General features: G+C 38.6%; 1 pseudogene; it reads left to right on the forward strand.

Annotated features, from left to right (window-relative positions):
• Positions 1-1,556: 1,556 nt before the first annotated feature.
• On the forward strand, positions 1,557-5,454 carry LOC146959189 (secreted RxLR effector protein 161 pseudogene; annotated as a pseudogene).
• Positions 5,455-14,474: the final 9,020 nt, after the last annotated feature.

Below are 14,474 nucleotides of genomic sequence, written 5' to 3' on the forward strand. Positions count from 1 at the left end.
TTGCTAAACTTGGTATAACACTGTTAGCTCAAGCAAAAATGCCATTGTCCTATTGGTGGGAGGCATTATCCACCGCAGTATACTTGATAAATAGGATACCATCACCAGTCATCAACAATGAGAGTCCCTACTTCTTGGTTCACAAGAAAGAACCAGACTACAATGTCCTTAAACCATTTAGATGTGCCTGCTACCCTTGTCTCAAACCTTACAACAAACACAAGCTCCAATTTCACACAACTAGATGTGTTTTTCTGGGATACAGCAATGCACATAAAGGGTACAAATGTGTCAACTCACATGGCAGAATTTTCATCTCAAGACACGTAGTCTTCAATGAGAACCATTATCCGTTTCATGATGGATTCCTTGACACAAGAAATCCTTTGAAAACAATGCCTCTAACTGAAAATGTTGTTGCATCTTTACCTCTTTGTCCTGCAGGAAACACGTATAACAATACAAATGAGGTAGAAGAACCAAGTTCAGATGAAGAGAACTTAGAATCACAAGAAAACTCCAATGCTGACCAGACAACAACAAGTTTAAGATCAATTGATGCAAATGAAGACTCTACAAGAGAAATAGAGGACTCAATTGAGGAATCAAACACAAATGATCATGAGGAAGTTTCAGCAGAAACAGAAATACAAACAGATCCTGAAATCAGAGAAGTAGACCAAGGGAATAGCACACGGGTATGTACTAGAAGCAGAAATGGGATTTACAAGCCAAAGCAACCATATATTGGGCTGATACAAGGAGACACCGATGAAAAGGAACCGCTGAATGTGAGAGAAGCTCTTGCTAGATCTGAGTGGAAGAAAGCTATGGACTCAGAATTTAGGGCACTGATGTCAAATCAAACATGGAGTCTAGTGTCAAATCAAGGTCAAGAAAACATAATTGATTCGAAATGGGTGTTCAAAACTAAGTATAAGGCAGATGGGTCAATCGAAAGAAGAAAAGCAAGGTTAGTGGCAAGAGGTTTTCAACAAACAGCTGGCTTAGATTTTGAAGAAACGTTCAGTCCAGTCATTAAGGCAAGCACGGTGAGAATTATATTGTCAATTGCAGTTCATCTTAATTGGGACATTAGACAATTGGACATAAATAATGCTTTCCTAAATGGACACATAAAGGAGACTGTATTTATGTTTCAACCAGAAGGGTATGCAGATCCTGCAAAACCAAATCACATCTGCAAGTTATCTAAGGCAATTTATGGTCTGAAACAGGCCCCAAGGGCTTGGTTTGATAGCTTGAAAGATGCTCTCCTAAACTGGGGTTTTTAGAATACTAAAAGTGATTCGTCACTCTTCATTCTCAAAGGTACTGACCATACCACTTTTCTACTCATTTATGTCGATGACATAATTGTAACAGGTAGCAACACCAAATTTCTAGAGGATTTCATTAAGAAACTCAATGTAGTATTCTCCCTTAAAGATCTTGGACAATTGCATTATTTCTTAGGCATCGAGGTGCAAAGAGATGCAGGAGGGTTGTACTTGAAACAATCAAGGTATATAAGTGATTTGCTCAAGAAATTTAACATGGAGAAGTCATCACCTTGTTCAACACCTATGGTTACCGGGAGACAATTCATCGTTGAAGGAGAACCAATGGCAGAACCAACCATGTATAGACAAGCTGTAGGTGCCTTGCAATATCTCACCAACACACGACCAGATATTGCATTCTCTGTGAACAAACTAAGTCAATATATGAGCTCTCCCACTACTGAACATTGGCAAGGAATAAAGAGAATTATGAGATATCTACAAGGCACAACAAACTACTGTCTACATATCAAGCCTTCCACTGACTTAGACATAAATGGATTTTCAGATGCTGATTGGGCTACAAGTATAGATGACAGAAAATCCATGGGAGGACATTGTGTTTTTCTTGGTGAAACATTAATCTCTTGGTCCTCAAGGAAACAGAAAGTTGTGTCAAGATCGAGCACTGAATCCGAATACAGAGCTCTAGCTGATTTGACAGCTGAAATAACTTGGATTAGATCCCTCCTAAATGAACTAAAACTGCCACTGTCGAGGAAGCCAATATTGTGGTGTGATAACTTTGAAGGTGAGAAAAACACAAGAAGGGGGGTTGAATTGTGTTTTAGAAAAATTCTTCGTTTCTCCTAAAAACTGAACACACTGATCAGAAGCTAAGTGAGACAGCTTCTGAAGTGATAATCAGAATCTAAATGCAGCGGAATAAAACAGAGAGAGAGAGAAGAAGAACGACACAAAGCAATTATACTGGTTCCTTCCACAATCCGGAAGTAGTCCAGTCCCCCTTGCACTTCCAAGGAGATTTCACTATGAGTAATATCTGATTACAAATGCTCAAGCACACAAGCAAGAGACTTCCAATGCTCAAGCACACAAGCAAGAGACTTCCTTTGCTCAAGAACACAATCAAGAGACTTCCTGCTCAAGCACAACTGCAAGAGACTTCTTAACTAAACAAAATTACACAGAAAATTGTTTAAGGTTGAACACTTGATATACAATCAGAGGTGCTCACAATACAAATCAGATACAGACTCAATGGACTTAAGAATTTCTAAGATATGACTTGAGACACAGAAATTCTAAGTGAATGCAGAACAATTTCAGCAGAGGTTTGGTACTTGTGAAATTCTTGTGAGTCTTTCGTTCAGCGTTCTTGCATTACCAAATCTCTAGGTCTTCACTCCTTTATATAGAGGTGTGAAAGAGACGTTGTGAAATTGCCAGCGCACCAAAGAGTCGTTGTTGAAGCTTGATCTTTCACCAATGATATATTGCCTGATTTGGTTGTTGTCCTATGAAGAACAAATTTGAAATCCATTCCTTATCCAAAGGAACATCTATGCAGGCGAAACCGTATTCTGGAGCTGTTTTCTTGTCCTGTAGCGTGGACACAAAACAGAGTAGTGGAGAACGTGGTTGTACAATTCGTACAAAGTACAATGTCAACGCTTTCGTCCAAATTGCAAACACACGCCTTCAAACACCTTTGAAATGACCGTTGCAAACTCCACTAATCCTTTGTTTGTGTTTTCGAATCCAATAGACAGCTTTTGCATTGATAATTCTTCAATTCTTGATTCTTTGCAAATCCAGTTGATATTCAGCTTCTGGTGAAATGGCTTCTGATGAGGCAGCTTCTGATGATGCAGCTTCGGATGATATGACTTCTGCAGCTTCTGATGACGCAGCTTCTGATGATGTGGCTTCTGGACCTCTTGTCTTCAGAAGCACTATTCTTCAGGAGCAGCTTACTTCAGGAGCGCTATTTCTTCAGGAGCAGCTTGACTTCAGGAGCGATTTTTCTCTTCAGTAGCAAGTTGCCTTCAGGAGCGTCCAAGCTTCAAATTTTTGTTGTTTCCATAGCTCTTTATTTGCTCATTCAGAACCAATGATGATGTAACTTTATAATTATGGTCCTGTACACTTGAACAAATATTAGCTAGTCCAATTTACAATTTTTAATACCTTGTTATCATCAAAACCCTTTAAGGTTCATTGTTAAACACATTTTGTTCCAACAATCTCCCCCTTTTTGATGATGACAAACAAAAGTATTTAAAATTGATCAATTGTTGTTAATCTAATTAACAAGTTGACTTTGGGGTTCTGAGGTTTGTAAGCTCAGAATCTGAGGTTTGTAAGCTCAAACTCCCCCTGAGTCTGATAGTCTTTAAGGTGAGGTTTGTAAGCTCCCCCTAAGTTCTATCCAGGTTAATTAAATTCATTTTTCGCGCAATAAAATTATCAGAGCTTAAAAACAAAATTGAATCATTGAAAGAATTAACTTATAGATAAGAAGAATGGTTCAATTAATTTTACTTGAATTTTGATACTCCTTCGTTCGTTCATAGCTTATACCAATAAGGTAAGAAAAAATGATAGAAGTTTTTCAAAAATTTCAAATGCCATTAATGGGGCTCAGAGCCTTTAAATACTTGTCACATATACTCCCCCTTTTGTCATTATCAAAAAAAAATTAAAATAAGCATAAAAGACAAAAAGATTTGAGAAAAACTCAAACAAAAGAGAGTATAAAAGAAAGTGAACTAAATAAGTCAGAGCAAAATATATGAACATGTATATCAATTGTCAGAAGCAGCTAAACAGTCAGAATCAGTAAGCATTCAGAAGCAAAGAGAATTAAAACAGAATGGTTTCAGAAGCAAGGACTAGGAATTTAAAACAAACAACAAACAAAAAGAAAAACACAAGGGTGTGCAACTAAGGGTTGGTTTGATGTTGTTTCTTCATCTCCTCCATTTCTTCAATCTTCTTCTGCAACAGTTCTTCAAGCTGTTGTTGCCTCTGGAGAAGAGCCTGTTCCCTTTCCTTAGCTTCTTGCTGCTGCTGTGCCATCTGTTTCTTCAGAAGCTTACACAACCTGGCTTCTCTGGTCAAGTAGTCCGTTTCTAAGAAGAAAGGCTGGTTTGCCAGGAGCAGTGTAGAACTTCTTACTCTGAGACTCTGATTCAGATGCTCCATTAACTTCCTGACAGAAGCTTCCTTGCTTCTGATGCACTTAGCCCTTATGCTTTCAATTAGCTCAGTTGCCCGGTTCTGAAGAGATGCCCAGGAGTCATCATATGCACTTGTGAGATCAATTGTCCTTCGTTGATCCACAAGATTATGCAACTGACTCAGGATTGAGAGAAGCTCAGAATTAATATATCTAGATTCCAGGATGTTTGAGGGTGGTTGTTCAAGGATTTCAAGATCAGAATCACTGATTTCCAAATCTTGAACAGGGTTAGGAACTGGAATGGTAAAGTGTGTTTGTGTGTTTGAAGATGAAGGCTGGTCAGAGGCAATGTGAGTGGTAGAGGTTGAGACTTGAACATTGACTAGAGAGATGTCAACATCCATGGGAGTTGGTTCTGGGGAGTGTTCAGGTAAAGGTTGAAATTCAGTTTCAGTTGGTGGTTGTTGTGGTGAAGATGATGTTTGAGTGTTGAGTTGGGGGTCAATGGTAGCTGTTGGTGATTGTGGAGGTGTTGTGGGTTTATGTGGTTCAGGTGTTTGTTGATGGGGGTTTTCTGAAACAACATTTTCAGAAGCAGCTGCTTCTGGAGTTGCTTCAGAGGCCTTTTCTGAGGTAGACTCAACATTTTCTGGAGGAATCATGTTGAGAGGTTGAATGTTAAGAGGTTGAGGGTGAAGGCGAAAAATAGTATCAATGACTCTTTCTCTCTGCTCAGCCAGTTTAGCCAACTTCTCATTAATTATGTGACCAACTGGTTCATAAGTAGTTGACTGAGAGGGCTTATCGTTGGTTTTGGTTGATGTTGATTGGCTTTTTACTGGTTTTCGAAACAGTTGAGCTAAGGGTATATCATCATCAGAATCATCAGAGTCTGATAATGATTTGGATGCGGAATCTGATGATATATTAATTACCTTCTCTGGTTCAGGATCAGAATCCTCTTGAGCAACCTCACTGGTCATCTGCAACATTTTCTTGGCTTCTGAGACTACAGACTCTTGTAGCTCAGCAGCAATTTCCAAGACTTTTTCAGCTGCTGCCTTCTTCTCTTGTAACTCCTTTAACTCCAAATCAGAAGCATCTTGAGCTGTAGAGGTGATATGAGGAAAATCCTTGGTCCTCCTCAAGGCTGGCTTCCTCTTCCTCTTTGGTATAGCAGGTTGATCAAGAGAAATGCCAACATCCATGATCAACCTGGAATCCATGTCTTCAATGGCTTCTTCAATAGAAGGTACTGATGAACTACCAATTTTGAGCTTGTCAGTAGCAACTTTTGCCTTTTTAGCAGGTTGTTCAACCTCTAGATATTGCTCTGCAGTTATCTTCCTTTTTGACTTTCTGCCTCTGGCTCGTGGCAGAGCACCACCATACATTTCCTCTAGAATATCTTCCAATCTAATTCTCTCATTGGTTGCCTCAAAATGTTCCTTGATATAGTACATCTGCACTTCAATGGGATCCTTCTTGCAGATGGGTGGAAAGTCCTTCATAAGATCAGACTTAACAAATGATTCACTTAAATCAGTTTGAAGTTTGGTGACTTCACTGATTAGCTTCATATTCAAGAGAGTATGAGCATTAATGAATTTTCCAGTTTTTGTGTCAAGTAGCTGATCTGTGAAGCCTTGAGATTGACTGAGACTGTCCAAGATACCTCCTTGATAGAATATCTCTGAGAGGAGTCTTCCATAAGGAACCAAGGGTTTATCCAGTAGCTGACTCTGTTTCAAACACTCTACCAAGTACTTGAACATGTATTTGGGCACATTCACCTTTTCCTTCTTGATGAAGTGCTGGAGAAGGACCTTCTGAGCTAGATTTGGTTTCACACAGTCACCACTTGGAAACAGGTTCTCATTCTGAATCTTCAGAAGCATCTTAGTTTCCATGCTCAATTCAGCATATTTCTTCTCCTTCTCAGAATTGTATATCACCAAGTTGGCTTGCTTTTTCCAAATGCGTTTTTCAGCAGCATCTGAAAGATCAATTCCAGAGTAGTATCCAGAGGCTGCAGCCTTGAGAACATACTCTATGTGCCATTGTGCAAGTCTTACTGGAATACCACAGATGCTGGACCTGATTTCATCTTCAACAAATGGCGCAAGACCCATTTCTTCTCTTGTTTTCCGTTCTAATTCAGGATACATTAGCACCATCTGACTTTCCTCAGCTAAGGATGCCGCTTTGTTGTAGAATTTTGCTCTTACCCAGAAGTGTCTAACCAGAGCTTCATATGTTGGTCCATTCAACATTTTGAAATAATCCATGAGTCCTTGCTCTTTATAGTAGCTTCTGATTGAACACCTATGAAAATTCAGAGAATCAAAGTCCACTGGATTCTCTATCTGAACCTGCAAATCCCATTCTTCCAATTTCATGCTTCTTCCTCTGTAGTCATATTCAGGGACCATTCGTGAAGTAGATACTGAATCTTCTCGTTGCGAGCTTGATGATGCCATTTGATGATTTACGAAGATTTGAAGAAGATGAAGATTTTAGGGTTCTAAGGTTGAGAGAATGCGCTTACTTCGCAAGAGGTTTGAGAGCAAATGTGTTTGTTGTGAGTGAGTAGTGTGTGAATTGACAAAGTGTTAAAAGTAAAACGATTGCAATTCAAAAGAGACAAACAAACATAACATTAATGACAAAATTGGGGGCGCGTGAAAAGTACTTTCAAAGCTTTTAAATCATCATTGCCCTTTTAGTTATACACCAACACATACAGGCCACGTAAGAAGTTCACAGAGTAACTACCAAGTTAGTGGGCCAGAAGTTACTTTTTAAAAGGTAACTTCCAACGTTTCCACTAATTCAACTATTCAGAAGCAACAAATCCAGCTTCTGGACTTCAGATGCTGACGTCATCATCAGAAGCGAGTTTTCCTCAGAACCTCAATAAAGAGCTTCTGATGGACTACCGCTTCTGAACTAACTTCAGAACCTAAAATCCTATTCAGGAGCAAGCAAGCATTTAATCAGATACAAAGTGCATGTTCAAATTTTTCTTTATAAAATCAAATCTTTCAACAGTTAAAGGCTTAGTAAATATATCAGCCCATTGATTTTCAGTATCAATGAATTGTATATCTAAAATTCCTTTTTGAACATAATCTCTGATAAAATGGTGTTTGATTTCAATGTGCTTCGCTCTTGAATGCAAAATTGGATTTTTAGACAAACAAATAGCAGCAGTATTATCACAATAAATGGGAATACTGTTAGCAGTTATCTGATAATCTTCCAACTGATGTTTCATCCAAAGTAGTTGTGTACAACAACTTGCAGCTGAAATGTATTCTGCTTCTGCTGTAGACATAGCAATAGTTGTTTGTCTTTTGCTAGCCCAGGATATAAGATTATCACCCAGAAATTGACAATTGCCACTGGTTGACTTTCTTTCAATCCTATCACTAGCATAATCAGCATCACAGAATCCAATTAGCTTATAATCTAAGGATTTCCTATAAAGGAGTCCAAGATTGGTCGTTCCTTTCAAATACATGAAGATTCTCTTGACAGCAGTCATATGAGATTCTCTAGGATCTGATTGGAATCTTGCACACAAGCATACACTGAATAAAATATCTGGCCTAGATGCAGTGAGGTATAACAAAGAACCAATCATACCTCTATACAGCTTCTGATCTACTTTAGCTCCTTCATCTTCTTTGCTTAAGGTGCACGTAGGGTGCATTGGAGTGTTCATCACTTTACAATCTTCAAGTTTGAACTTCTTCAGAAGCTCCTTTGTGTACTTTGATTGATGAACATAGACTCCATCTTTGCATTGATTGATTTGAATGCCCAGGAAGAACTTCAGCTCTCCCATCATGCTCATTTCAAATTCATCCTGCATTAACTCAGAAAATTCCTTGCAAAGAGATGCATTAGTAGAACCAAATATTATATCATCAACATATATTTGCACAACAAGAATATCTTTCTCAAGGGTCCTTCTGAAGAGTGTAGTATCAACCTGTCCTCTTTTAAAATCATTTTTGATTAAGAAATTACTTAGTCTATCATACCAAGCTCTGGGAGCTTGTTTCAAGCCATATAGTGATTTCTTCAGTTTAAAAACATGGTCAGGATATTTAATATCCTCAAATCCAGGAGGTTGCTTGACATACACTTCTTCTTCTATGACACCATTTAGAAATGCACTCTTGACATCCATTTGATATAATATTATGCCATGATTAACTGCATAGGAAAGAAGTAACCTGATTGCTTCCAATCTTGCAACTGGAGCAAACGTTTCAGTGTAATCAATGCCTTCTTGTTGACTATACCCTTGTGCAACAAGTCTGGCTTTGTTTCTTGTTACTTCACCTTGCTCATTCAGCTTGTTTCTGAATACCCATTTTGTTCCAATAATGTTCTTGTGCTGAGGTTTGGGTACCAGATCCCACACATCATTTCTTTGAAATTGATTCAACTCTTCTTGCATAGCTAGGATCCATCCATCATCTGAAAGTGCTTCATCAACTGTTGTAGGTTCAATCATTGAGATTAGTCCAATCATTGACTCTTCTTGTCTGAAATGTGATCTTGTTCTTCTTGGACTATCTTTGTTTCCAATGATTAGCTCTTCAGGATGTGAAGACTTGTGTTTGAATGTGTTTCTGGGAGGATCTGCTTGATGTGAGCCATCTTGTGCTTCATCAGAAGCAGCTTCATCTTGTGCTTCTGATGTGGGTTCAGCTTCTGAACTATCTTCAGATTCAGCTATCTGATCAGGTTCTGGAGTAGCTTCAGGAACCTGTATCTCTGCAGAACTTTCACCTTGCTTTGAAGTTTTATCTTCAAGCTCCTTGTCATCAAATTTAACGTGCATAGATTCTTCAACACAAAGTGTTTCTGAATTATACACTCTGTATGCCTTTGACCTTTCAGAGTAACCTAAAAAGATTCCTCTTTGGGCCTTGGCATCAAATTTCTTTAGGTAGAGCTTGTTGTTCAGAATGTAACATGTACATCCAAATTGATGAAAGTAAGAGATATTGGGTTTTCTTCCTTTAAAGAGTTCATATGCTGTTTTCTCCAAAATAGGTCTAATATAGATCCTGTTTTGAACATAGCATGTTGTATTCACTGCTTCTGCCCAAAAATGTTTTGGTAAATTGTTTTCATGAATCATGGTTCTGACCATTTCTTGTAAAGTTCTATTCTTTCTCTCTACAACCCCATTTTGTTGTGGTGTTCTAGGAGAAGAGAATTCATGGAAAATTCCATGTTTTTCACAAAAAGCTTCAAATGGCTCATTTTCAAATTCTCCACCATGATCACTTCTGACTTTCAAAATTTTTGATTCTTTTTCAGATTGAATTTGAGTGCAGAAGCTACTGAATACATCACACGCAACATCTTTACTCTTTATGAATTTCACCCAAGTCCATCTGCTGTAATCATCAACAATGACTAATCCATATCTACTTCCATATAGGGATGCAGTACTCACTGGTCCAAATAAATCAATATGGAGTAATTCTAAAGGTCTTGAGGTTGAAACAATGTCTTTGGTTTTAAAAGATGATTTCACAATTTTCCCTCTCTGACATGCACCACAGAGTGCATCTGAATGATAGTCAATGTCTGGTAGCCCTTTCACAAGTTGTAACTAACTAAGCTTAGAGATTAACCTCCAGTTAGCATGTCCCAACCTTCTGTGCCACATCCATTTCTTATCATTCACTGATAGTAGGCACATCACCTTCTGATCAGCCAGTTCAGAAAAATTGATTTTATAGACATTGTCAACTCTCTTTCCTTTGAACACAATGGATTTGTCTTCCTTGTTGATTACTGTACAGTTGGGTTTTTCAAAAAGCACATCATAACCATTATCACAAAATTGACTAATGCTCAAAAGGTTATGTTCAAGACCATCTACCAACCATACATTATTAATTGAGGTAAAGGAATTACCAATAGTTCCTGTACCTATGATCTTGCCTGACTGGTTGCCTCCAAATTTCACATTTCCTCCCTCTTTCATTGTTAGGCTGAGGAACATGGACTTGTCTCCTGTCATGTGTCTTGAGCAACCGCTGTCTAGGTACCATGATCTTTGCTTTGGCACTGCTCTTAGACATACCTGCATCATTGACATTTTTAGATTTAGGTACCCATTGTTCTATGGGTCCTGGAAGGTTAGTACTTAAGGCTTTACTCTTCACTTCTTGTACCTTGTGCTGTGAGTTGGGTTGCTTCTGATTAACCATCACCTTAGGTTTTGGTACTTCAGAAGCAGTAACTATCTTCTTCTGAAACTTAGACTTCAGAACCCCAGATTTTGGTTTCACCAGACTCTGAGGAATAGGTTCTGATCTTTTCAGGATCCTGACCTTTGAAGTCTTGGAATCAGATTTGATCATAGCCTTTGACTTAGAGTTCTTTGGCGTTGAAGTAATCTTAGCCTTAGGACTAGAAGCTTCAGGTTCTGATTGAACAACAGTTTCCAACTCAGCCCCTTCTGGTACAAAGAATGTTTTCAGACCTTCCTTGATGCATTCACAACAAGATTTTAGATTGGTTTTCTCAAGTTTCACTTCTGGAAAACCAATTCCTCTGCCATTGTTCTTGTAAATGCTATAAATCATAGAAGCTACTCTGCTTCTGTCAATGCCAGATATAATAAAATCTTCAAGAGCAATTTCATGGTTACTTAAAGGTTTTTCATTACACTTTTCTTGTAGCTTCTGACATAAGAACCTGAGCTGATCTTCATATGTTTTACACATGAAGTCAAAGCCCCTAAGTCCTTGTTCAGAAGCTTTCAGATCCAATAGAGTTGATTTTTGCTGTTGTACCAAATCAGCATATTTTTCTTTTAAATCCTTCAACTCATTGGTTCTTACTTCAAAATGTGTAAGAAGTTCTTTAAGTGACTCAACAAGTTCATCTCTGGGAATTTTGGAATATACCTCGTTTTCATCTTCTGAGTCTGAATATGATCCAGCTTCTGAAGTTGCTGTTGCTACCAACCCAACAGCTACCTTTGCATCTTCATCAGCTTCCTCTTTATCAGATCCAGATTCACTACCCAAATCATCCCAGGTTGCCATTAAACTCTGCTTAATCTGCTTCTTGAATTTGCTTGGTTTGAATGTAGACCTCTTTGACTTGTCCTTTGACTTTTCTCTTTGAAGATCAGGGCATTCAGCAATGAAGTGACCTGGCTTCTTACAGTTGAAGCATCCCTTCTGATCTTCTTTCCTTGAGCTTCTGGAGTTACCCCTTCTGGAGAGAAACTTTCTGTTCTTCTTGGCCAGATATTGAAGTCTGTTTGAGAGCATGGCCATTTCTGCAGCATCTGGTTCAGAATCTGAACTTGACTGTTCTTCCTCTTCAGATTCAACCACTTTGAGAGCTTTCGATGACTTGCCTTTGGATGGAAGAGCTATTGATTTACTCTTCTTAGTAGACTCATGTTCATTAAGACTTAACTCATGAACTTTGAGAGAACTAACAAGATCTTCGACACTTAAAGTGTTTAAATCTTTAGCTTCCTCAATGGCAGTCACCTTCGGTCTCCATCTGGCAGGTAAGCTTCTGAGAATCTTGCTTACATGATCAGAAGCAACATAGCTCTTCTTTAGAATCTGTAGACCAGAAACTAAGGTTTGAAACCTTGAGTACATCTCCTCAATAGTTTCATCATCCTTCATTTTGAATAACTCATACTGATGTACAAGCAGGAGAGCTTTTGCTTCTTTGACCTTCTTGCTCCCTTCATAATTTGAACAGAGAGAAGCAAACATAGCTTTAGCAGTGGATTTGTCACTCATCTTCATGTATTCTGCTTTGGGTATGGCAGTGACAAGAGCTCCTCTGATAATATGATGCTTCTTGTAAAGTTTCCTCAGTTCTGGAGTATGTTTCTTTCTATCCACAGCAGCTCCTTCTTCATCAAGGACTAAATCACCAACACCATCTTCCAGAATATCCCATAATTCTTCATCTAGGCTCATGATGTAACTGTAAAAGTTGGTCTTCCACCAAGAGAACTCTTCAGCATCTCCATTGAACTTTGGAACTTTTCCAATACTGGTTTTCTTACTATCACTATAATCATGTGAAACATTTTTATAGCTAGTATCACTAGAACCAGAACCATTAGGAGGAGGAGTAGTCATGTTTTTCTCAGATCTTTGACTGTTGCACGGTTAAGTGTTACACAACAGACCAAGGCTCTAGATACCAATTGAAGGTGAGAAAAACACAAGAAGGGGGGTTGAATTGTGTTTTAGAAAAATTCTTCGTTTCTCCTAAAAACTGAACACACTGATCAGAAGCTAAGTGAGACAGCTTCTGAAGTGATAATCAGAATCTAAATGCAGCGGAATAAAACAGAGAGAGAGAGAAGAAGAACGACACAAAGCAATTATACTGGTTCCTTTCACAATCCGGAAGTAGTCCAGTCCCCCTTGCACTTCCAAGGAGATTTCACTATGAGTAATATCTGATTACAAATGCTCAAGCACACAAGCAAGAGACTTCCAATGCCCAAGCACACAAGCAAGAGACTTCCTTTGCTCAAGAACACAATCAAGAGACTTCCTGCTCAAGCACAACTGCAAGAGACTTCTTAACTAAACAAAATTACACAGAAAATTGTTTAAGGTTGAACACTTGATATACAATCAGAGGTGCTCACAATACAAATCAGATACAGACTCAATGGACTTAAGAATTTCTAAGATATGACTTGAGACACAGAAATTCTAAGTGAATGCAGAACAATTTCAGCAGAGGTTTGGTACTTGTGAAATTCTTGTGAGTCTTTCGTTCAGCGTTCTTGCATTACCAAATCTCTAGGTCTTCACTCCTTTATATAGAGGTGTGAAAGAGACGTTGTGAAATTGCCAGCGCACCAAAGAGTCGTTGTTGAAGCTTGATCTTTCACCAATGATATATTGCCTGATTTGGTTGTTGTCCTATGAAGAACAAATTTGAAATCCATTCCTTATCCAAAGGAACATCTATGCAGGCGAAACCGTATTCTGGAGCTGTTTTCTTGTCCTGTAGCGTGGACACAAAACAGAGTAGTGGAGAACGTGGTTGTACAATTCGTACAAAGTACAATGTCAACGCTTTCGTCCAAATTGCAAACACACGCCTTCAAACACCTTTGAAATGACCGTTGCAAACTCCACTAATCCTTTGTTTGTGTTTTCGAATCCAATAGACAGCTTTTGCATTGATAATTCTTCAATTCTTGATTCTTTGCAAATCCAGTTGATATTCAGCTTCTGGTGAAATGGCTTCTGATGAGGCAGCTTCTGATGATGCAGCTTCGGATGATATGACTTCTGCAGCTTCTGATGACGCAGCTTCTGATGATGTGGCTTCTGGACCTCTTGTCTTCAGAAGCACTATTCTTCAGGAGCAGCTTACTTCAGGAGCGCTATTTCTTCAGGAGCAGCTTGACTTCAGGAGCGATTTTTCTCTTCAGTAGCAAGTTGCCTTCAGGAGCGTCCAAGCTTCAAATTTTTGTTGTTTCCATAGCTCTTTATTTGCTCATTCAGAACCAATGATGATGTAACTTTATAATTATGGTCCTGTACACTTGAACAAATATTAGCTAGTCCAATTTACAATTTTTAATACCTTGTTATCATCAAAACCCTTTAAGGTTCATTGTTAAACACATTTTGTTCCAACAAACTTGAGCGCTAAGGGACTTGCATCAAATCCTATTATGCATGCTAGGTCCAAACACATTGAAATAGATGTTCACTTCATAAGAGATCAAGTACTGAAAGGTCAAATCACAGTGGCCTATGTACCAACTGCAGACCAGATTGCAGACTGCCTAACTAAGTCACTCACTCACTCAAGATTCAACTTCCTAAGGGACAAACTTGGAGTGACTCCATCACCATCAGTTTGAGGGGGAGAATTAGAGAATGTTTGACTTTGATTCTAATGATCAAGCACATATCAATGAGCATTGATGTACA

This window comes from Medicago sativa, chromosome 1 (genome assembly GCF_051527215.1).
Source record: "Medicago sativa cultivar Bolivia chromosome 1, Bolivia_mono, whole genome shotgun sequence".
Classification (NCBI taxonomy): domain Eukaryota; kingdom Viridiplantae; phylum Streptophyta; class Magnoliopsida; order Fabales; family Fabaceae; genus Medicago; species Medicago sativa.